Below are 25,082 nucleotides of genomic sequence, written 5' to 3' on the forward strand. Positions count from 1 at the left end.
CTGCTTTCTGAGAATCTTATCTTACATTTTGAGGTCACACTCTCTAATAAAGAACTTGGGATGTGAGCGCTGATGAGATTACTGAGAAACAAGAGAGAAGGATCAACATGCAAGTAATTTCCCCTAATACTGTGCATTTTATATGTTATCTTTAATTTATGCATATTTCCCCACAATAAAAGCGTTTTTTCACACTTTGCTTGGTCGAAGTAAGGTAAAGGTAAAGGGACCCCTGACTATTAGGTCCAGTCGTGGCCGACTCTGGGGTTGCGCGCTCATCTCGCTTTATTGGCCGAGGGAGCCGGCATTTGTCCGCAGACAGCTTCCGGGTCATGTGGCCAGCATGACTAAGTCGCTTCTGGCGAACCAGAGCAGCACATGGAAACGCTGTTTACCTTACCGCTGGAGCGGTATCTATTTATCTACTTGCACTTTGATGTGCTTTCGAATTGCTAGGTTAGCAGGAGCAGGGACCGAGCAATGGGAGCTCACCCCGTCGCGGGGATTCGAACCGCCGACCTCCTGATCGGCAAGTCCTAGGCTCTGTGATTTAACCCACAGTGTCACCCGTGTCCCTTGCTTCATCGCAAAATTCAGAAAGCATGAATTTTAAGGACAGCTGTGCTTGTTTGCTTATTGGTTCAAGAAGTGTGAATTAAGCAGTCTCTCATTAACATGCAAACAAAAATTAATTTCTTCCTCATCCCTAGCCAGGAATAATAGAATATTCTGTGTGAGTCATAAAGGGAAAATGAAGAAAGGGGAGGAGCATGACTGATTCACTGGAACTCTGAAGAAAAGTTTTGTTAGGAGATTAGGATCCATTGCAATGTTTTGTTGCAGATTTCAAATGTAGAATAAAAAATCTGAGCCAATGAGTACACAACAATGTGTTTCCATACACAACATACTGTTGTTTCCAATATTATGGGATCGTTCCAAAGCTATTTAGCATTGCCTGTATTGAGGGAAATGTCACATGCACTTTTTACTCACATAAATGGTTCATCCACCATCTGACAAAACGAGTTGTCTCTAAGGTACCCAAGTCCTAAAGGCCTAAGCCTTTTAAAGCTCATGACCAGCTCTTAGAACAATGGTTTTCAACCAGTGTGCCTTGGCACCCTGGGGTGCCTTGATTGATGGCCAGGGGTGCCGTGGGCAACACTGACCTCTGTCCCCCTTTCCCTCCTCTGATGCCCTCTTGCATCTCTGCCTCCCCAAGGCTTGCACAGTTGTTGTTTGTTGCAGCAGCCCTGGCTACAAGCTCCCCAGGTGAATGGTGTCTTGGGGGCTGGCCAGCAAGTGATTCCCAGGCCCCTGTGGGGCAGTGTGAGGAGGCACCTCTCTTTGGGGTGGGAGGAAGCAGCTCAGAGATCAGGGGCAACAGCAGGTGCTGCACAGAGGACTCCCAAGGAGAGGGGTGAGGAGAGGAGGATGAGGGCACACTCCACAAGGAGTATTTGAAAAAGTGTGAGAGGCTGCCAGCTCTGCAGGCAAGGGGTGACATAACTGGGCTCCTGAGCCCCACAGGGGTGCCGCAGAAAGAATGTAGCTGGTCAAGGGAGCCAAGGACTCAAAAAGGTTGAAAACCTCTGTCTTAGAATCATGTTCTGAAATCGACTCCTTTGTTTTTCCATTTTAAGATACAAATAATTTTTCGAGCTTTTCTATCCTGAAAGGGTAGCTCTTTTTCGTTTTTTTCTTTTTAGCCAACCTTCAAAATCTGTTTTCATTTCCAAGGTTGAGTCCTGGAATATCCGGAGTCAGTGTCCCTGAACATGTGCAGAGTGCCTTTCCTCCACATTTCCACATCAGTTTGCAGTATGTGTGTTAAAGTCAATGTAAATGCAAATTTCTCCCAATGTTTATCTGTGCTGGATCTATTTTATTTATTTATTGGATTTATAGAATGCCTTCCTGCCTAGGCACCCAAGGCTGCTTACCATTTTAAAACACTAAACCAGATCATTATGTAAAGTGAAGGGTGACACAGTCCTCTCAGGCTAACCAGGAGCTCCCTGGCCTGAGCTCCCTTCACTTCTGCCTTTGAAATATACTCGGAGTCGAGAGTAGATTTCATGCTCTTTATTCAGCTCATAGTGGTGAGGAGGAATGGAAGTTCTCCCAGAATGTCTGCTTTATATACATTATTTACACAATGGGCTGCACGTGATTGGCTAATTCTGGGATTCTCCTGTAGGCCTATCAGGTTGCGGATTCACCTCCACCTGGAGCTGGATTGGTTGGCTCTTGCGGGCCAATCAGACTGCTGTATTGTTCTAGGACCAATCAGACTGTTGCATTTTGGATCCTACTGTTCTAGGACCAATCAGACTGCTGCATTTTGGATCCTATTCAACTCAGTACATAACAACCTTCTTTCAGGGCATGCAGGTCTTTCAACAGCCCCGGGGAAGTTGTGGGAGAGGCTGCCCCAAACTCTCTATCGAGCCGCTGATGGTCCTGTCAGGGCCTGATGGCTTGAGTGCTCCCTCTATGCACACTTTAACCTCAGCGCATGCATTTTTGTACACATCTCTTGGCTGGGGGACCGCTCTGCAAAATTCAGAGAAGTGCAAATTGCCCATTTCCATCTTCGCATTTATTTATATTTTGGAACCTTGCAAATGAAGTAAGTTCGCCTTTAAATGCAAACGGAATCCAATTTCTCCCCTGCTTCAGCGTGAGCTCAGTTATAACGGCTTTTTCACTCCATCACCACACTGAGCAGCAGCACTAAATATGCCTTCAGAGTAAACACTGGCAGGCAGGCGTTGCCAGCTCTGCTCGCCAGCAGCCTCTCTTTAGCCTCATTCACAACAGAGATTTCGCCGGCACTCTGATGGCGCCTTGGTTCCATTGCATACCTGTCTGCTAAGGCGGCAATGGGCAACTCACTTGCCAGGTCAGTCACTGGGCTGGTCGAAAAGAGTTTTGGGCAGATGATCCCTTTCCACAATCTGACTATGTGTTCATCTCCATGCCTGGCATTCAATGGCCACTGTTTTGCTACGAACACACCGCCCTCTAGCAATGGATTCAAGCAACCCCAGGGACACAGTTGAGGTCCAATTTATCCCAGTGGTTTTCTATTAACTGCCAGCTCTGGAATGTGGAATGCCACGGGGAGGGGACGTAAAACAGAGGCTACATCCTCTGTCACGCCATAAGCTCTTATGATAGTCACCTTAAATGGCCAGCATCAATCAGCAACGACAGAAACCATCTGGAATCGAAGGCTGAACCTGAGGAATCCCAGCCTGTACAGGAGTCCCCGCCTCCAGAACCAGCTGAGCCGGGGCTGGGGCCTGAGCCTGAAGGGTCCTCACCTGTGCTGGATCCTCAGGTGCAGGCACCAGCTGAGTCTGCTCTGGCTCCTGAGGTGATGGAGGACCCATTGCCTGCAGGTGCTCCACTCTCAGCCCCGTCAGGGGAAGCTGAGGTTGCCTCTGGGTCCGGTAACCCTCCAGCCTCTCCTGGGCTGCAGAGGGTCAGGGCAGAGAGGTGGAGGGAACTAAGTTCCCACAGGAGGAATGCTCGCCTCCAGACCAGGAGAGGTGAGTCACCTGTGGACCGGGGCCGCCCTATGCCTCGGGGCAGAAAAAAGCCAGCCAGCCCCAGTCCCAGGTTGCAGGAACAACATTGTTGGTAGCTTGTCCCCCTGCCTGTGCTTCTGCCAGAGTTCCTGACCTCACCCGACTCCCTGCCTTGGACCCCGCTTCAGCTTTGACGGACAGCCTCCATACCGCACCCTTGACCTTGGACTGGACTTGGACCTTGCCGCACAGTTAACCCTTGGGACCAGCACACCATCTTAGCATGAGATCTCTGTGCACAATACGGGCAAAGGGAGGGTCAACTTAATTTTCTAGAGCTGCTAGAGCAGTGTTTGGTCAATGGATGAGCAGCCAATGAAATGGCTTTCCTGCCTCAGAAAGATGCTGCAGACCTGCTCAGTCGGTAAAGCGTGAGAATCTTAATCTCAGGGTCGTGGATTTGGACTAGATGACCCCTTCCAACTCTACAATTCTATGATTCTTCTAATTCTAATTCCCCTCAGAAAGCGTGAGGGGTGTGTGGGAACCCACTAGCAGTGCTCCAGTACTGATACCCCTGTTGGGCAAGTCCTTCACAGACTGAATGTTCGGCATTAAAAAGAAAGAGCCTGAAGTGTATATAGCAACATACACATGAAACCCTTTGGTATATAAATGTATTATATAAATATAATATCCATTTTTGAGACCCAGCTGTTGTGGAAAGTAGGTTGTAATTTAAAAAAATAAAATAAACAAATGTTACATTTAAAAATCGGCTTGCCTCTCCCTTCCTTCTGTTGCTTTACTGTTTTGGATGCTCCCCCTCCTCCTGCCTTCATTCTCCCTCTTGAGACCATACCCACCCAATATCCATGTAATTAGCACAACCCTGCCATACAGATGTATGTGCAGAGACATATATAGTCCCTGCTCACGTGTGTCACACCCAGTGCCCTCTGTAAACTGTACCGAAGCCAAACGTTTAGATGCTTCAGAGAAACCCTTTCAGTAGGTGCGTCATTGAGGTGGATGTACACAAAGAGGCGAAATCTCTGAAACACCCACATTTATAAGTAGCAGTGGCCAAGTTAAATACAGTTAGATCTAGCTGAGTCTTCCTTCTTGGCTCAGAAACTATTATACCTCGCAGCGCTTGGGGAGTAAATAATTAGCCCTAATTTGGCTATATTTAACCACACAAACCGCAAACCTGTCTCTAATGTGGCTGCCTTGATATGTGATATAGCTTGAATGGGAACATTTTGTACAAGGCACTGCTCAGAAAGTAGCTTCTCCGGTTTTCAGGTGTTATGTCACACAAGACCTCTCCGTTAGTCTATTTTGACAGATTTCGGTGGTCTTAAAATGGGGTGGTCTTTATGCATCCATGAGGGGAATGGGAAAGGACTCCATCATTTGCTTGTTAATTTTTGTATACTATTGCGATCACACCATTTCTATAATAAATAAATTAAGTGAAATGAATCACATATTACTTCCTCAGTGCTTTAGTTTCTGCACCAGTCTTGCTCATAACTATTTCCTGAATAAAGAAATGTAGATGTGTTTATATTCACCACCACCACCACTTTTGGATCCCTCTGATTTGCACAAAACCAGAAAACCACAGTGAAACCACACTAAAAATTTCTACGCCAGATACCCCCCAAAAATGTGTGTGCTGAGAATTTACAATTGCTTTAATCACTTATAATTGCCTCACAGCTGTCTGTACACATGCCCTATCTGTATTTAATCGTCATAATATAATCAACAAATCAGAAGGGAGGGATAAACACAAAAGGGTACAAACCTTCTGGTACAAACAGGAAAAAATGAAGTTGCTCCTCGTATACAAATTCAAATACATGCAGGTGTGGTCTACTCCGGTCTAATTCTAATGGGCAAAAGATGGATTAAATCATGCTAAAATGTGGGCAAGCCCAAAGGTCCTTGTGGAATCATTGCTTTAATTCTGTTTTCCAGCTGACTGCAGAAGAGTAATGCATCAGCGTCACTGAAGAGCCCTAATTGTGAACCACTTATGAATTCCGTCAAGTGATATTCAGAGAGGCATACTTCCTCCAACAGAGGAAGCACAACGTAGACATCCTATCCAGGAGCCATTAATCCTCCTTATCCTCTTCAGACTGTGACTGAACGCAGACTCAATTCATGACTTCAGCACCAGCCAACCTTTCCCCCTCCATTTTGTTTACCGTATAGCCCAATGAAGAGTTCTGGAGAACTCTAAAGCTTGAACATCACTTAGTAACATGTTGGTTGGCCTAATAAATGTATCACACCAATGTGGATTTTGGAATGTTTATTAATGGCAAGAAGACCTGTTTTCAAATAAGCTATAACCAACACAGAGAAAGCTTTAGGTTTATTGAGTAGCAGTGAAGGGAATGGTTTCACGCCTCCTGGAAGTTATTGTGCCAAGTCCTCTACTTAAAAAAAAAAAGTTTCCTATTTTCATTTGGCTGGAAAGGAGAGGAATACCACTGATATGCAGATTTTCCAGCCAAGGAAAAATAGCTGAAAGAAGTGCTAACTTTTTTATTTTTTTAAAAAAAGTTTTTTTACTGGAGATTTTATTTCCGCAAGCACTCGCACCAAAATAATAAATCCCAAGAGCAGAAGAAGGGAGAAGCCTTTGGTTAATGTGTTGTCTTTTTGTCCTGACTTAGGTAGGGATGGGAGCCAAAGAGAGACCAAGCCAGAATCTCACTTCAAGGGCTAATTAAGTTTCCAAGGAGCATTGCACCATCCTTCAGGTAGAAGAAGAAGAGTTTGGATTTGATATCCCGCTTTATCACTACCTGAAGGAGTCTCAAAGCGGCTAACATTCTCCTTTCCCTTCTTCCCCTACAACAAACACTCTGTGAGGTGAGTGGGGCTGAGAGACTTCAGAGAAGTGTGACTGGCCCAAGGTCACCCAGCAGCTCCATGTGGAGGAGCGGGGAATCGAACCCGGTTCCCCAGATTACGAGTCCACTGCTCTTAACCACTACACCACACTGGTAGGAGCAGAAGCAGGCTCCCTATGACTCTAAAGCCACTTTCATGGAAATAAAAGCCAGGTGGTCACAAGGGCTACCTGTCTGAGCTTTGCATTAGGTAGAGAGGGCAGGGCAAGGAAGATGTCATTTGGCTGCCCTGTTTCCACCTCCAGAGATTTCTCCCTGAGTCCTGTCTAGCAGTGCTTACATAACTTTATGACCACTGCTCCTTAGTACCGTAATTGTTGCTATACAATTCCATTCACCATATAGATGGGTTTATGAAGCACTTCTGTATCCTTCTGTGGTGCCGAAGAAGAATTCCATGAAACAGTGGGTATATCTGGAATCACTGTTCACTACGTCTGTTTGCGGACCACTTTGGCAGCGCTGGACATCATAAACAAAGCTTTATGGCTTGTTTTCATCAGATAAGAATCTTACCCATTGCTTCTCAGAGACTTGCATAGCTCACAAAGACTTTCAGAGACTGTTATGTACTGAGTTGAATAGGATCCAAACTGCAGCAGTCTGATTGGTCCTAGAACAATAGGATCCAAATTGCAGCAGTCTGATTGGTCCTAGAACAATAGGATTCAGAATGCAGCAGTCTGATTGGTTGGCAGGAACCACCCAATCATGCTCCAGATATAAGTGAATCCACATCCTGATTGGCTTACAGTAGAATTCCGGAATTAGCCAATCATGTGCAGCCCATTGTGTAAATAATGTATATAAAGCAGATACTGTGAGGGGACATTCATTCATTCCTCCTCACCACTATGAGCTGAATAAAGAGCATGAAATCACTTTGCGACTCTGAGTATATTTCAGAGACCTTTAAGACTTACGTTTATTTGGGTCTATGGTTTCAAGAGAATCCATCAAGAGTGCATATTTTGTGACTTTCAGAGATTTAGAAGATTTCTGTTTATTTGGTTTTGCAGAGAGTGCATATTTCATATATTTCATATTGTTCAATGTTTTGCATAGATTATATAAAGAGTTTATATTGACATCACATTGTTTTACTTGGTCATCATGTTGCCTTTGGATATTACTGGCCGCAGGAGTTGCCAGAAGGAAGTGTACAAAGTGTCATCCATCCGTCTTAGGGACTCCACTCTGGATTTGTGTGGGGTTTGCTCCTTAGCCTTTTCTTCTCACAAAGATGCACCCACGAGGCAGTGGGTACCAATTTTTCCTTTGGGTTCACCCCCCAAGCCTTTCTCACAGACGAGTATAGCCACAAGGCACCAGAGGTTTGGGATCAGAGTTTCCCTTCTCCTAGATGGGCTACCTTCCCAGGTTGATGAGCCCCTTGTTTCCCTCTGCAGCACATGCAGAAACCAGTTTCTTTACCATTGGACTCACTCAGTCCACCAGAACAGAGGAAGTCCTTAACTCACCAAGGGCTTGAAACCCATCGGCTACCCTCAGCTGGTTTAGCCGGCCAGTCAAAGGCATTTCTCAGGGTGTGGGTGCCTGTCACATGCTGGCAGCTTCCAGGAGCCGCAGGTGAGTTACTAAGTGCAGGGTGGAGGCCAAAATGGACAAACTATCCCAGAAGGAGCACAGCAGGTCCCCCGTCAGGGGTACTACCCTTCCCCTAACACACACCCCACTCTCTCTCTCTCTCTCTCTCTCTCTCTCTCTCTCTCTGTGTGTGTGTGTGTGTGTGTGTGTGTGTAAATACAAAATAACCTCCAATCAACTCTACCATCTAGCTATCTCATATACACATTTTAAAAAGATTACTAATGTATGAATTACTTCCAAAATGATACAGTGGAACCTCGGTTGTTGACCTTAATCCATTCCGGAAGGCCATTCGACTTCTGAAACATTCGACAACCAAGGCACAATTCGGTCGGCAAAATCCACTGGAAAAAATGGAGAAATGCACCTCGGAAGCCGTTCGACTTTCGAGGCGTGTTCGAAAACAGAAACATTCACTTCCGGGTTGTCGGCGTTCAGAAGCCGAAACGTTCGACTTCCGAAGCATTCGACAACAGAGTTTCCACTGTATAACAAAGACTAATCTGTATAAAACTGTGCCCCTCAAAGGTCAGTACTGCACCCCTCTGATGTCTGTGCCCTAGGTGGCTGCCTAGCTGACCAAATGATGCTTTTATATTTGTTGGAAGCTGCCTGAGTGGGCTGAGACAACCCAGTCAGACAAGCAGGATATTATTATTATTATTATTATTATTATTATTATTATTATTATTATTACTGCTGCTGCTGCTCCTGTTACTAATACTATACTGGCCCTGAGTGCAAAATGACAATAAAGAGCCGCCCATCAGAGGACAGTTCTCTTCTCTTTGAGAGAGGTCAGCCTGTTCATAATTAATTGGTAGTTCCTGATGTCTTTGACAGCAGCTGAATGAACTAATGGTGCATGAGTTGTAATTTCCTCTTTTCTGTGCTCCCTGGGCACTGCGTAGCACACAGAGAGCCCTTTGCAGAGATGGGCTGCCAGGAGCCACCTGCCTGAATGGTAAGAAGAATGCTGTGGCCTCTTCCACCTATAGGTTCAGATCAATGCGGTGAAGCAAAAAAGAAAGAAAAAAGAAAGCATTTGAGAAGCAGGAGAATTCTGAATGGTTCTCAAGCATGAAACCACCACACGTTGCGGGTGAAAGGAAAAGGTGCTTCATTATTAGCACATGGCTTGATTTAAAGCTTCACTCCCCCTTCCTTCCCTGAGATGCATTTTGGTTACTGCAGGCTAAAATTTCTGAAGATCCCGTACGTACAAGGATATCCTGCAGGGCAAAGGACGAGGAGCGAGGAAAGGTTGGCAGGCAGCCTAGCAGTGTTTTCACGTCTAACGGAAGCATTACAGTTGTACCTCAGAAGTCGAACGCCTTGCATGTTGAATATTTTGGCTCCTGAATGCTGCAAACCCGCAAGTAAGTGTTCCAGTTCGCGAATGTTCTTTGGAACCCAAACGTCCGACGCAGCTTCCTCGGCTTCTGATTGGCTGCAGGAGCTTCCGGCAGCCAATCGGAAGCCGGGCCTTGGTTTCCAAATGTTCTGGACTTCCAGAACAGATTCCATTCGACTTCCGAGGTACGACTGTATTGCGGGATATGTAATACATAAGGTACCTAACAATGACAGCATGCAAAACTTCTGGGATTCGCATAACTGTTTATATGCAGAAATCTCACAGCTTCAAACAAAAAGCAGGAGATTCTTTTCCAACAGAGCGAAAACATCTCTTAGTTCCACAATACATAACTTTCTGGGTTCCACAGAACTCTATGGCAAGCAGCACTACTTAGATAGCCTTTCACAAAAACTGTTTTCAGTGGGAGCTGGCATCTGAAATACTGCACTTCGGAACTCCCTGCCTGTACTTTTTGGCACCTGCTAAAAATATTCTTGCTGAGACAAGCCTACGCAGAAGCTGAGGTAATTTTAATCTGTTTTGGTATTTAAACTTTTGTATGCTTTAATGTACGGTTGTTGATTTTTCTTATTATTGCAGGGGTGGAGGGTGGGGGAAATCCCCTTAAGGTCATCCGTGGGATTACAGACACGCTGGGAGCAAAACTCACCTGAAACAAGTGTTTGCCCAGAACACTGTACCCGTACCACCTAAGGGTGCTTCAAAATGGTGCATGTGGTAATACAGTGGTACCTCGGGTTAAGAACTTAATTCGTTCTGGAGGTCAGTTCTTAAACTGAAACTGATCTTAACCTGAGGTACCACTTTAGCTAATGGGGCCTCCCGAAGCCGCTCAGCCGCCACCGCGCAATTTCTGTTCTCATCCTGAAGCAAAGTTCTTAACCAGAGGTACTATTTCTGGGTTAGCGGAGTCTGTAACCTGAAGCCTCTGCACCACTGTATTGCAAACAAACCATTCAGATATCACAGGTGCTTAAAACGAGGAGTGACTGGAAAGAGAACCACAATACCCCATTTTTTACAGAGTCCTGCTCAGGGAGACTCATATCAAGAGGCAAATGTCACTTTGTCTACATGCCATCCATTTAAAGCATGTTCTTCCCTCAAAGCATCCTGGGAACTGTAGTTTGCTGCTCCCACACACAGCTATATTCACAACACTCCTAAACTACAGTTCCCATGATTCTGGGGTGGGGGGTGGTTAGTTATGTGCTTTAAATGTATGGTGTGCAGGCAGCCTGTGTTGTCTTTTATTGGAAAGCTAAAAATTCAGCCCAATAAAATAAGTTATGGCATAGCACGCCTTGTATATTGGAAAGGAGAGGCTTTATAACACCCAATCATGATTTGCGCCTTTCTTTGTAAACTGGGGAAAGGGTGCCCAAGACGTTGGAGACATGAGCTCACTCTTGTTGACTAGGTGTAATGCTGTGTCACCTGATCCCTTTGCTACCAGGTACAGATGCCACGCCCAACACCCCACACCCTCAAATCTACCTCTCCCCTTCCAGGAAACGCTTTGCTTAGACCTCACCTGACGGCTCTATCAGAATCAGGCCCGCCCTTCTCAGCAACGGGAGTGAAAGGCTCTTTGTTCCTCTGGGCAATTATATCGGAGAGTGGGAATAAAAATGTGTTGAAAACTCCTGACTGAAGGGCAGCCTCTCGCTGCTCGCGAAGGTTTCTGAAACAAATAGCCCAGTTCTTCAAACATTACACTGAAGACTTTGTTTTTCCCACCCCACCCCCTCGCCACGCCACGCCAAAGCTCTTTGGGGGCTGGTTTCCCCACTGGCCCGCAGGAGCCGATTTCAAGAGTTAACCTGGAATAATCAGTTGCGATAAAACAGGCCTTGTCTCCTTCGCAAATTAAAAAAATAAGTCAATCACAGGGCAAATAACATCTTGAAACCTTCTTGTTCGTATGCCACTGGGAAACAAGCTAACGAAGGATTACTGAGAGTAACACAAACATATTCCTCCCAGCCCTGTCCCCAGACTATACCTGTGCCAGAAGCACAAAAGCCATATTTTCTGATTATATGTCAGGAGTTTGCAGCCAAGTTGTGCAAAAGAACCCTTTGACAGTAGGTAAGGTCTTTGGGCGCATCTACGTGAGTGCTCCAAAATCGAAATGCTTGCACATTAAACCAGAAGGGCAGGAAAACATGGAATTTGGGAACACAGAAAGCTGAGTGAGGCCAAGTCAAACCATTGGTACATTCAGGCAGCAACCATTTTGCAAGGGGGTTGCATTCCTGAGACACAGACACACATCCCGTGCATCGGTGGAGTGCATGCAAGCCCATTCTACCCCCTTTTCCAGACACTTCCAGGACCAGTGCGGTGTTTGCATGCACAGTCGCACATAAATTGGACACAACTAAAATGTTCATGGTCTGTATAGCTCAGAACGTACCCCTAAACTGTCCCAATAAAACCAGGACTACGCATTTCTTCAAGAGAGAACACTGCTACCATTTGGGGCACCATGATCTCATGGGGTGCCCCAAAAAAGTGGTATCACAATGGGAGGCGGGGGGCGGTGCGCCCCAGGTGCCATGTCTGGGGGGGTGACATGAAGGCACCCCACGGGGGCTCGCAGGGGCACGAGCAGCCATTGCGCCGCCGCAGCCACATGTGGAGGATTCTCCGTTCACGGCTGCAGCCGTGAGCAGAGGATCCTGGCGCCAGCAGCAAACCGCTATGTACAGCACATGTGCAGCATCACACACATGCGCTGTACGTAACGCCGCCGAACATGCGCAGTACATAGCGGTTTGCCACTGGCGCTGTTCCAGCGCTGTACGGACAGCGGTGGAATCCCTCCGTCGCCACTACAGCCGCGAATGAAGGATCCTCCGTTCGTGGCTGCAGCCACAAGCAGAGGATCCTGGCACCGTCCGTGCGGCGCTGGAGCAGCGGCGGCGGCAAACTGCTATGTACAGCGTATGTCCGGCATCGCTACGTACAGTGCATGCATCATACGTAGCGACGCCACACATGTGCCCTATGTAGCAAAGCCACGCCCCGGGTGTCACGACGCCTTCGTTCGCCCCTGCCCCAAAACACATGTCTTTGGGCGGCGGTTGAAAAAAGCTAGTCTTTTGGGACTGTACTCTTGCATGGATCACATGACTTGCACAGGAGCATGGCCCTGGTATGCGGCACCCCAGATTTTCACCTTAACATGTTGGAGGGTATGTCAGTTGACACTGACAGGCAGCAGATCTCCAGGGTTTCAGGCAGGAATCTCTCTCAGCCCCACCTAGGGATGCTGGGGACTGAGCCGGGGACCTTGTGCATGCAAAGCAGACACTCTTCCCCTAAGCTACAGACTTTCCTCGTTTTATTGGTTAGTGCAGCTGTTACGGTTTTTCTCTTTCTAATGTACACCACTCTGATCTCCCTAAGGTTGGAAAACATTAAGTATTGGGTTGGATTCGTGTGTGTTTTTAGTTTTAAAAACTTGATATTCTCCTTCACCACAAAGGAACTACTCAGAGCGACTTGCAAACAGAAAAACAAAAGCGATCCAGCCATTAGGACACAAATTATCCATTAAAACAACAAATTACATACAAAGAACAGCACCAGCAATCAGCACATTAAGCAGTGACAGAATAATAAGAATAAAAAATGCTTTCAAATGCAGTGGAGCACAAAGCAAGAGGAAGGTAACCTAACCTCTTGTAAACAAATAAATGAAACTGTGTGTGTGTGTGTGTGTGTGCGTGTGAGTGTTCCATTGTAGTGCAGCTGAAGGCTAAGTAAATTTCAGGGCCCCATTGTTTCTACAAGAGCTGCCAGCCACCTACTGCGTGAACAGCAGGTTCGACACCTGTTGCCTGAGCTGTATCTGAACCACACATTTAAAGTACACCACTCAAATCTCCAAGCAGCCTAAGATTCCAGGGAAACCAGGTGCACTTTAACCCAGGGTCTGTGTTTCCTAGTGGACAGTGAGGGTAGCCAGTGGGTCTTAAACCCTCTGTGAGTTAGGGAATTCCCCTGCATGCAAAGGGGATGCGGGTCCCTTTACCTTCACCTGCATGCAAAGATAGAATCTGGTGGATTAAGCGGATGACACCAAAAGTGGGTCCAATGGTCAAGAAGGAGATGCCTCTGTTGCAGAGGGAAGTGACGGGCAGATGGGGCTCATCAACTGGGGAAGATATCCCATCTAGGAGACAGAAAACTCTGATCCTAAACCTCTGCTGCCTTGCAGGATTCCAGCAACTGCTGCAGCCAAGCTGATACCAAACATATTGCTCTGCTTTCCTTTGGATCACATCAGCGTGGCTGAGAGTCTTGTTGTCCGGGCAGCCCAGGACCTCCATACACACTGCCCCGGCTTGCACCCCAGGAAAGTCCCTTCAGTACTGCTAACGCAGCATTTTTACGTCACCCCTGAAGGCGCACACCATTGTCTTTTGACAGATGCCAACATACAACCTGAGCTTAAAGGTAACGGTAAAGGGACCCCTGGCCACTAGGTCCAGTTGTGGCCGACTCTGGGGTTGCGGTGCTCATCTCGCTTTATTGGCCGAGGGAGCAGGCATACAGTTTCCGGGTTATGTGGCCAGCATGACTAAGCCGCTTCTGGCGAACCAGAGCAGTGCACAGAAACACCATTTACCTTCCCGCCGGAGCGGTACCTATTTATCTACTTGCACTTTGACGTGCTTTCGAACTGCTAGGTTGGCAGGAGCAAGGACCGAGCAACGGGAGCTCACCCTGTCGCGGGGATTCGAACTGCCGACCTTCTGATCGGCAAGCCCTAGGCTCTGTGGTTTAACCCACAGTGCCACCCGCCTCCCTTACAACCTGAGCCTACTCACTGTTAAAACCATGTTTATGGAAGACAATCTTACTCGGCTACGAGTGATCGCCAAAGAAGAAGAAAGAACCATGGAGGGATTTCCAGCAGTTCATTTCAAGAAGCTCTGGCATTTCCCCTAACCACAGCATTGGATTCAAAACAGACATCACCATCCTGCTTTTTGAGTCTCTCTCCAGCCCACTGCTTAGTATGGTAACTCTGTTACTTAACTCCCAGCTGCCATTTCCTAAAACACTGCCATTGTCTTCTAAACTAAACACTCAGTTGAGAGAGGGAGGAAATGAGGTTCGCTTTTGAGCCTTTCTGTTGCCTGAATGGCTCATCCGCAGGCACCTCGAAAGGAAATTATCTGAGTTAATTAGCTTTTACACTAGCTTCATTAAAGAATTAACAAGGTCTAGTGCACGACTTAGATTCACACTAGGTCAGGCTTAAATTAAACAAATTGAATTGGATATCACATCAAAGGAAATTGGCTTCAACACCCCAAACCTTAATTAAATTTCAGCACCCATAAACCTATAACATTACTATTATGTCGCTTTGATAGTCATAGCTCCCCTCCCCGCACAGAATTCTGGGAGCTGTAGTTTGTTAAGAGTGCTGAGAGTTGTTTGGAGACCCCTTTTCCCTTACAGAGCTATAGTGGTTTAGCCACCAACCCCTCTTTCCAGGGGACCCTGAGAACTGTGAAATCCTGGAGCGTCAATGGTAGATGATACTGATCTGAGTCAGAATAAGGCGGCTATGCAATGCATGCATTGATCACTGAGAATACATTCTGTGTGGACATTGGGCACACGGAGAGGAAAGGCAGAGCTGGACATCTGAATCATTACAACTCCCCACCTCCCTCCCTGCATACACTTAATGACACCGAACGTCTGCCCATCATTTGCGTATGGAAGAAAGTAAGGCTTAATCCTTGTGCTGTATCAGTGATAGCTTAGCCTGTTCCGCTCCTAAGTTTCATATTTCCACGAACTTGGCTTAGCTAAAATGCTCCTTTTGTCAGCCAGATATCAGCCTTCCTGATCAACAAGCTTTTCTGGTAAACAATCAATGTGTTTGTTCATGCCTGCAACTGTCTTTTTAAAGCACTTCCCTTTAATCTACCTTTACAGGCTGATGATAATAAGTGCAACTCTTTGTACACATATTGTTGGAGAATCAAGAACCAGTGAATGGCGTTTCTTTGTTCCGTCTCAGCCCTAAGCCATAACAAAATGATATTATTTGGGACATTTCCTCTTCCTTTACAGACAACTTGGCTGCTTTTCCTTGAACCTAGCGCTGGTTTTCAGGGAAAGGACTGGCTGCACACTAGGTGCCTGCTTTTGGAACAACCACACTTTTGCTTACTTCCTTTTTGTTGGGCATCCTCAAAAATTTGATTCATCATCAGATTGTTTGGTCTGTGTTTTTCCCCCATGGTCTCTTTCAAATGTCAGAAAATCTGGTTTTTCTAGAAAGGACCAGAGCAATTGGGCAGACCCACACCAGATATTTAAAAGCACATCAAAAGCGGCTTTAAAGCAAATGATTCCCTCCAAAGAATCCTGGGAAGTATAGTTTGTTCAGGGTGCTGGGAATAGTAGCTCTGGGGGGGAATCATAGAATTGTAGAATTGGAAGGGACCCTGAGGATTATCCCATCCATCCCCTACCATGAAGGAATATGCAGCTGTTCCGTATGAGGATCGAACCTGCAACCTTAGTGTTATTGGCACCATGCTCTAACCAACAGAGCTATCCAGTGCTCATTGGAAATGGTAACTCTGGGAGTTACTGTTGATCAGTAACTTCCAGAACTCTGCTCTCTGTTTTTATTGTTCTTTAGCCCAGACTTGAACCAGCCAGTCCTTCAGGACTCCTTCAAACAGAGGACTGTCTTCTATAAAGTAGAGCCGATGACCACACTAGTTTTCTATGTTTTTCCCTTCCTTTTTCTTTAGAAATGATGCAATTAACATATCCTTCAAGTGTACCTTTTGCTCTATTTCCACAGAACACAGAAGCACATTTTCCTTTATTTGGAATACATATATTTATATAGAGGAGCAACTCAGTCAAGCCATTCCCTAGTTATAATTGCAGCAGTTTGCCCATGTGATCTATTGTTTGCAAACACTAGCTCCGAGAGGTCATGGCTCTTTAACTGTTGTTAACATGTTTTATGGATTGCCCCAGAATAACCCTCCGTCCGTGAGATTGTCTCTTGACCTAGACAGGCTATAGAAGCTTGAGGGCAGGGTTTGGCTGCGTTCCTACAGTCAAGATGCAGTGAATGTTTACCAACAATGGCAGGTTGAGGCAAGCACAGATGCCACAATGGTCTTTTCCACCCTTATGGACAACTGGATAATAATTAACCTGAGTCACCCTCCAATGACAAACTATCTGACACCACCCAGCACTTAGCATACCTCGTTCAAAGACAAGCTAGGAGTTACATTTCAAGGTGTGCCTGCTCCCTTTTTCAAAAAAAGAATTGTAGACTCTTCCTCTTGTTAAATGTAACAACTTGTAAAAGCTGGGGGAAATAAATATATGTACCAGCCCCAACTGCTATTTGGCCATCAATGTTATCAGGATAGGATAGACCTCGGTCCAGTATACCTGAAGGAGCATCTCCACCCCCATCATTCTACCCGGACACTGAGGTCCAGCGCCAAGGGCCTTCTGGCGGTTCCCTCACTGCGAGAAGCCAAGTTACAGGGAACCAGGCAGAGGGCCTTCTCGGTCGTGGCACCTGCCCTGTGGAACGCCCTCCCATCAGATGTCAAAGAGAACAACTATACCAGACTTTAAGAAGACATCTGAAGATGGCCCTGTTTAGGGAAGCTTTTAATGTTTGATGTATTACAGTATTTTAATATTTTGTTGGAAGCTTCCCAGAGTGGCTGGGGAAGCTCAGCCAGATGGGCGGGGTATAAATAATAAATTGTTGTTGTTGTTGTTGTTGTTGTTGTTGTTGTTGTTTTGAGTTGAGAGAAGACTCTCTTTTTTTTCAGGGAAGAATGTCCTGAAGATTTCTGTGCAATGTGAAAGTTTCTTATCTCAGGCTACAACTTGCGACAGTCTGTTTCTGAATACCAGTTGCCCAAATCATGTCTGGGTGTTTATGGGGGGGGGGGGTGCTATTGTGATTGCCTCCTACTTGCAGACTTTCCAGAGGCAACTGCTTGGCTATTCTGGGAATATAATCCTGGGCTAGATAGGCCTTTGGTCTGATCTACCAGAGATCCTTAGAATCATAGAATCACAGAACTGCAGAGCTGGAACAGGACCACGAGATCCTCTAGTCCAACCCCCTACAACGCATGTTCTTATACAAATCGTCTATGTTCACACCATGCATTTAAAACACATCTGAAGCACCACCACCTTGGAAACGGGATTTTGCCCTCCCCAGAGCTACAATTCCCAGCACCCTTAACAAACTACAGTTCCCAGGATTCTTTGCCAGGGCAGGGTGCTCAAAATGTACAGAGTCCCAACCTGGGTGAGATCATGTATTGTATTTATGTTTAAATCACAGTAATCATTTCTAAATTTGCATTTATTACACATCAGCTAGCATATAAAATGATGTGCAGATTCGTGTTCTCTCTCTTTTTTTAGCCACGTCCCTGTTTTAAACAAAACATAACATTGAGCCAGTGGGGAAGGCCTGTAGTTCCACTGCAGAGTGCCTGCTATGCATGGAAGAAGCTCCAGGTTCAATACTCAGCATCTGCAGGTCAGACTGAAGGGGACCCTCGTTGGAATTCCTGGAATGCTGCTGTCCATCATGGTAGAGACAATACTGCACTAAATGCCCAAATGATCTGACTTGGCAAAAGGCAGTTTCCTGTATTCCGACATGTAGATTGTAGTAAAATCTGACGTTTTCGGGGAAGGAGAAGAGTATTAAATTTTCCAGGAGGGCAGTGGGGTGATTTTAGAGAAGTGAGAGCACGGCATGTTTAGCTTACTTACTGTTGCCTACACAAACTTCTTCTGTTTCTGTTCCGCCCACAACTCAGTGTTCCTGTGAATTCCCATTCTCGTTATTCTTTGCATTGCTCATGCAATCGTCTCCTGAAAATAACAGTGAAAGGTCAGGGTTGGCAGAAGGTATTTCGCTGCCTGGGGCAAAGGACAAGGTGGACAGACAAACAAACACACAAATCCACGTGCACAAAAACTGGACTGGCAGCTGAATCCTGCTCCAATGCTGGTAGCAGGATTAGTTTAGGGCAGGTGTAGGGAACCTTTGGCCCTCCGGATATTTGTTGTTGTTGTTTAGTCGTTTAGTCGTGTCCGACTCTTTGTGACCCCATGGACCAGAGAACGCCAGGCAGTTTGGTCAAACTCATGCTGGTAGCTTCGAGAACACTGTCCAACTATCTCGTCCTCTGTCATCCCCTTCTCCTTGTGCCCTCAATCTTTCCCAACATCAGGGTCTTTTCCAGGGAGTCTTCTCTTCTCATGAGGTGGCCAAAGTATTGGAGCCTCAGCTTCAGGATATGTCCTTCCAGTGAGCACTCAGGGCTGATTTCCTTCAGAATGGAGAGGTTTGATCTTCTTGCAGTCCATGAGACTCTCAAGAGTTTCCTCCAGCACCATAATTCAAAAGCATCAATTCTTTGGCGATCAGCCTTCTTTATGGTCCAGCTCTCACTTCCATACATCACTACTGGGAAAACCATAGCTTTAACTATATGGACCTTTGTTGGCAAGGTGATGTCTCTGCTTTTTAAAATGCTGATTTTTAAAAGATATTACTGAATGTCAACTCCCATCGTCCCTGGCCTTGCTTGCTGTGACACTGCGGCAGATTGGAGCTGTGGTTCAGCAACATCTGGAGAGCCCAAGGTTCCCTGCTCCTGGTTTAGGGGATGCATGACCGGCCTTAGTTCATATAGCTTTGATCTGCCACTGAGGGGAGTGGCTAGGCGGCTCAAGAACAGCATCTGCCACCTGAGGCAGATTATAGAATCGGGATTCAAAATGACCTTAACAGATTGGAGAACTGGGCACCAACTGACAACATGGATTTCAGTAAGGACAAATGTAAGGTTCTGCACTTAGGCAGGAAGAACCAGATGCACAAGTGTAGAATGGGGGACACCTGGATTACTAGATGTGAAAAGGATCTAGGGGTCTTGGTGGACCACAAGCTTAATATGAGGCAACAGTGGGTTGCAGAAGCAAATAAAAGCTAATGCTATGCTAGGCTGCATCAACAGAAGTCTAGTGTCCGGATCAAGGGAAGTAATAGTCCCACTCTATTCTGCCTTGGTCAGACCACACCTGGAAAACTTTGTCGAATTGTGGGGACCACAATTTAAGATGGATGTTGACAAGCTGGAACGTGTGCAGAGGAGGGCAACCAAGATGATCAAGGGTCTGGAAACCAAGCCTTATGAGGAATGGTTGAAGGAGCTGGGTATGTTTTGCTTGGAAAAGAGGAGACTGAGAGGAGAGATGATAGTCATATTAAAATATCTCAAGGGCTGTCACATGGAGCAAGCATGTTTTCTCTTGTTCTGGAGGGTAGGACTCAAACCAATGGATTCAAGTTACAAGAAAGGACGTTCTGACTGAACATCAGGAAGAACTTTCTGACAATAAGAGCTGTTTGACAGTGGAACCGTCTCGCTCAAGAGGTTGTGAACTCTCCTTCATTGGAGGTTTATAAGCAGATGTTGGATGGCCATCTGTCATGGATGCCTTGCAGGGGGTTGGAGCAGATGTCCTTGGGATCCCTTCCAACTTGATGATTCTCAGACATTTATTAAATATAACTAAGAAAAGCAAAGATTACAAACAAATAAGACACAACGTTTTATCAAAGTATAAATAAAAGCAGCAATCTATGTAATAAAATGGCATGTTAGAATTGCATACAGTGGTACCTCGGGTTAAGTACTTAATTCGTTCCGGAGGTCCGTTCTTAACCTTAAACTGTTCTTAACCTGAGGTACCACTTTAGCTAATGGGGCCTTCCGCTGCTGCCTGCCGCCGAAGCACAATTTCTGTTCTTATCCTGAAGCAAAGTTCTTAACCCGAGATACTATTTCTGGGTTAGTGGAGTCTGTAACCTGAAGCGTATGTAACCTGAAGCGTATGTAACCCGAGGTACCACTGTACTTGGGTAGGCTTGCCAGAAGAAAACAAAAAAGTTTTTACCAGGCGCTAAAACAATACAGCAAAGATGCCTGCCTAATGCCAACAGGCAGGAGTTCCACAGAGTAGGTGCTGCCACTCTGAAGGATTGAAGAAGAATAAGAAGTGTTTGGATTTGTTTTTTTTTTAATAATAATTTTTATTGCGTTTTTTCCAAATTACAGATAGAAAAGAAAGAACATAAACAGTAAAAAGAAAGAAAAAGACAGAGAATCTCGACCATTTCATCAACTTATTTCAGAATTCCATCGGACTTCCCCACATCTCCCGCATAATGCATTCTTAACAATAAAATTTATCAGCAAATTATAACCTTGTTTCATGTGTTTCTTTTTTACTTTCAATTGCAGTTTAAGTTTAAATCTCTTACTTTCTATTTACTCTTAAAATATAGCATATTGTCATTTTTACCCATTTAAACCTTAATTCTTTCATAAAAGTTATCCAATTTCTTATATAATCCACTTTTGTTGCTGGGGCTAACATTCCAAATCATACGGCATCTTAAAGTTCATATAGCTTATAATACTTTTGCAAATAATCCTTAAATTTTTTCCAGTCCTCCTCCATAGCTTCTTCTCCCAGATCTCGGATCCTTGCAGTCATCTCGGCTAGTTCCATGTAGTTCATCAGTTGCGTCTGCCAGTCCTCCAGTGTGGGCAAATCTTGAGTCTTCCAATGCTTAGCGATAAGAATCCTTGCTGCAGTAGTAGCGTACATGAAAAGAGTTCTATCCTTCTTTGACACCTTCTGGCCGACAATGCCCAAGAGGAATGCCTCCGGTTTCTTAGGGAAGGTGTATTTAAACACCTTTTTTAACTCGTTATATATCATTTCCCAGAAGGCCTTCACTCTTGGGCAGGTCCACCAGAGGTGAAAGAATGTCCCTTCAGCCTCCTTACATTTCCAGCATTTATTATCGGACAAATGGTAAATCTTAGCAAGCTTGACTGGGGTCATGTACCACCTGTATACCATTTTCATAATGTTTTCTTTCAAGGCATTACATGCCGTAAACTTCATACCGGTGGTCCATAACCTTTCCCAGTCCTCAGACATGATGTTATAACCAATGTCCTGAGCCCATTTTATCATGGCTGATTTAACTGTCTCGTCCTGTGTGTTCCATTTAAGCAGCAAGTTATACATTCTCGATAATAGCTTTGTGATGGCCTGGGATTCCGAGTCTGAGAGCGATCCGGAGGAATCCCAGCTGGCACAGGAGTCCCCGCCTCCAGGGCCGGCTGAACTGGGGCAAGGCCTAGATGCTGAGGAAACTCAAGAGCAGGCACCAGGTGAAGCCATTCTGGCCCCAGAGGTGCTGGAAGACTCAGTGGCCACAGGTGAGCCTCCTCCAGGGCCCAGTAACCCTTCGGCCTCTCCTGATCTGCAGAGGCTTAGGGCAGAGAGGCGAAGGGAACTGGTTGCCCCCAGGAGGAGTGCTCGCCTTAAGGCCAGAGTAGGCGGGGCTCCTGGGGGTCGGGACCGCCCCTGACCTTAGAAGAGGATAAAAGCCCACTCATCCCGGCCCCAGGTTGCGGGAGCAACGTCGTTGTTGGCTTCGGACCTTCCTGTGATCCTGATCCTTGCTCGGCCTCCTGTTCCTGACTAACCGGTACTCCTGTTCCCTGCTCGGCTTCCTGTTCCTGACTATCCAGTACTCCTGTTCCCTGCTCGGCCTCCTGTTCCCGACCATCCGGTGTTCCTGTTACCTGCTCAGCCTTCTGTTCCAGCGTTCCTGTTCCCCGCCCGTCTCTCTGCATCGGACCTCGCCCCGCTTCGTGTGGACTCTGCTACACTCACGGTACCTTACCCCGGGACCAGCACAAGCTTGGTCTTTGGTTCTAACAATTCTGTCTCAAGTTTCGATTTTTCCACCTGGAATCCTGTTTTTTTATCTAGCTTAAAAACCTCATTAATTTGGGCATAGTGAAACCAATCTTGCACCTTACCCTTTAACCTTTCAAAGCTCTGCAACCTCCAATTGTCTCCAATGTTCTCTATTATTTCCCAATATTTCGGCCATCCGGCCTCCATATTGGGTTTTTTCCGAGCCTTGGCCTCTATTGGTGATACCCACCTCGGAGTTTTGCTTTCTAATAAGTCTTTGTATTTTTTCCAGACCATAAATATTGCTCTCCTGACAATATGGTTTTTAAACATTCCATGTGTTTTTGCCTTGTCATACCACAAATACGCATGCCAACCTAACGAGTTATTAAAGCCTTCCAGATCCAGGACATCAGTGTTTTCCAACAAAATCCAATCTCTCAACCAGCAGAAGGCTGCAGCTTCGTAATATATCCTTAAGTCCGGCAGGGCAAATCCCCCTCTCTCCTTTGCATCAGTTAATATTTTAAACTTTATTCGGGGCTTTTTGCCCTGCCAGACAAATTTAGAGATATCCTTCTGCCACTTTCCAAAACATTCCACTCTGTCCACAATCTGTAAGGCCTGAAACAAAAACAACATCTTTGGCAAAACGTTCATTTTTATAGCTGCAATTCGGCCTAACAAGGATAACTTCAGTCTTGACCAAATTTCTAAATCTTTTTTAACTTCTAACCAACATTTCTCATAATTATCTTTAAATAGGTTCAAGTTCTTGGAAGAGAGATTAACCCCCAGGTATTTCACTTTTTTAACAATGTTTAGTTCTGTTTCCTTCTGAAACTCTTCTGTTTCAGTAGGTGTCAAATTTTTCCCTAACACCTTAGTTTTTTGTTTGTTCAACTTGAAACCCGCCACCCGACCAAATTTCTGTATCAGTTCTAAAACTCTTTTTGTACTAGATTCTGGCTCCTGTAATGTTAAAACCAAGTCATCTGCAAATGCTTTCAGTTTATATTGTTTCACTCCGACCCGTATTCCTTGTACCTGCCGATCCTTCCTTATCATGTTCAGCAAAACCTCCAGGACTGAAATAAACAATAAAGGGGACAGGGGGCACCCCTGGCGTGTTCCTTTTTCAATCTGAAGTTCTTCTGTCACCACATTGTTCACTATCAACTTAGCTTTTTGTTCGGAATAGATTGCTTCTATTCCGTTCTCAAACCCCCTTCCCACTCCCATCCCTTCCAAGTTTCTCTTCATAAATTTCCAAGAAATATTGTCAAAGGCTTTCTCCGCATCAATAAAAATTAACACTGCTTTAGTGTTAATATTTGTTTGTAAAAGTTCCAGAATGTCAATAATGTTCCTGGTGTTATCAAACAAATGTCTACCAGGGAGAAAGCCTGCTTGGTCCTTATGAATTACTTCATTTAAGACCCTTTTAAGTCTATTTGCCAAAATGTCTGCAAATATTTTGTAATCCACGTTCAGGAGTGAGATGGGACGGTAATTCTTAAGTTGAGTCTTTTCAGTTTCCACTTTAGGTATCAGAGTGATGAATGCTTCTTTCCACGTATCTGGTGCCCTCCCTCCCCCCATAATCTGGTTGATATCCCGCCTTTCACTCCCTTTAAGGAGTCTCAAAGCGGCTAGCATTCTCCTTTCCCTTCCTCCCCCACAACAAACACTCTGTGAGGTGAGTGGGGCTGAGAGACTTCAGAGAAGTGTGACTAGCCCAAGGTCACCCAGCAGCTGCATGTGGAGGAGCGAGGATGCGAACCCAGTTCACCAGATTACGAGTCTATCGCTCTTAACCACTACACCACACTGGCTCTTTGATTTGTTGCAAAAGCAGAATGAACATTATGTGGCACTCATAAAGGTTGGTGCCAGTGAGCACAAATGGCGTAAAGCGACCCTTCAAGTAAACTGGTCCCAAGCTATTGAGGGATATGCAGAGACGGAGAGTCCTGCCCCGATGAGCTTACAGTTTAAGTTTTACAGAGGAGAAGGCAGGATTAACGATTATGAGTACTGGGAACTGCATATGAATATGGCTCTCCTGAAGCATGGACAACTCCATCTACCATTTGCAGACTGAGGAATTTCCTGGTGCTGATTCACAACTGGGTAACCTTCGGGGTTTGCTTGGTTTTTTATATGGAAAGGCCCTGGAGAAAAGAGTTATCTAGAAAAAGGAACCAAACGCCTCTCACTTCTTTCTTCTCCGTTTACCAAAAGGGCACAACCGAGACGCTGATCAAACACTAATACTCCCGTCTGGAAAGCACCCCTCCCGCCTTCCTGTCCCTCTCTGAATCATCTGGCGGAGAATCTGTGCGCTGGGGTGCAGGGACGCAGCAGGGGGGGGGCAGATCAAGTAAGACAACAGAAATACTTAACTAACTGAACAATCACGTCCATTCTGGGTCCCCCCTCCCAACAAAAGTCCTGCCGCCGCCCCCCCAAAAAAATCCTGGCTCCGCCCACGCTGGGTTGGGAGCAGCACCTTGGCTTGGGAGAGAGATATTTGCCTCCAGACACCTGCACCGGGTTAAACCACAGAGCCTAGGACTTACTGATCAGAAGGTCGGCGGTTTGAATCCCTGCAAGGTGGTTAGCTCCTGTAGCTTGGTCCCTGCTCCTGCCAACTTAGCAGTTCGAAAGCACGTCAAAGTGCAAGTAGATAAATAGGCACCACTCTGGTGGGAAGGTAAACGGCGTTTACGTGCGCTGCTCTGGTTCGCCAGAAGCGGATTAGTTATG

At 45.8% G+C, this 25,082-nt stretch overlaps 2 long non-coding RNA genes across 2 annotated transcripts; one reads left to right on the forward strand and one right to left on the reverse strand.

Moving 5' to 3' along the window:
• Positions 1-1,711: 1,711 nt before the first annotated feature.
• LOC308588473 lies at positions 1,712-5,851 on the forward strand. The gene is made up of 3 exons (XR_014008801.1): positions 1,712-1,783; positions 2,573-2,908; positions 5,529-5,851. It is a non-coding gene; the product is annotated as an uncharacterized lncRNA (long non-coding RNA).
• Positions 5,852-17,854: 12,003 nt separating this feature from the next.
• LOC308588449 lies at positions 17,855-24,540 on the reverse strand. Its single transcript, XR_014008775.1, has 3 exons — positions 24,404-24,540; positions 18,291-18,392; positions 17,855-18,193 (listed from the first exon to the last, which is right to left on the reverse strand). It is a non-coding gene; the product is annotated as an uncharacterized lncRNA (long non-coding RNA).
• Positions 24,541-25,082: the final 542 nt, after the last annotated feature.

The sequence above is a fragment of the Podarcis bocagei genome (genome assembly GCF_964188305.1).
Source record: "Podarcis bocagei genome assembly, chromosome: 5".
NCBI classification, from domain to species: domain Eukaryota; kingdom Metazoa; phylum Chordata; class Lepidosauria; order Squamata; family Lacertidae; genus Podarcis; species Podarcis bocagei.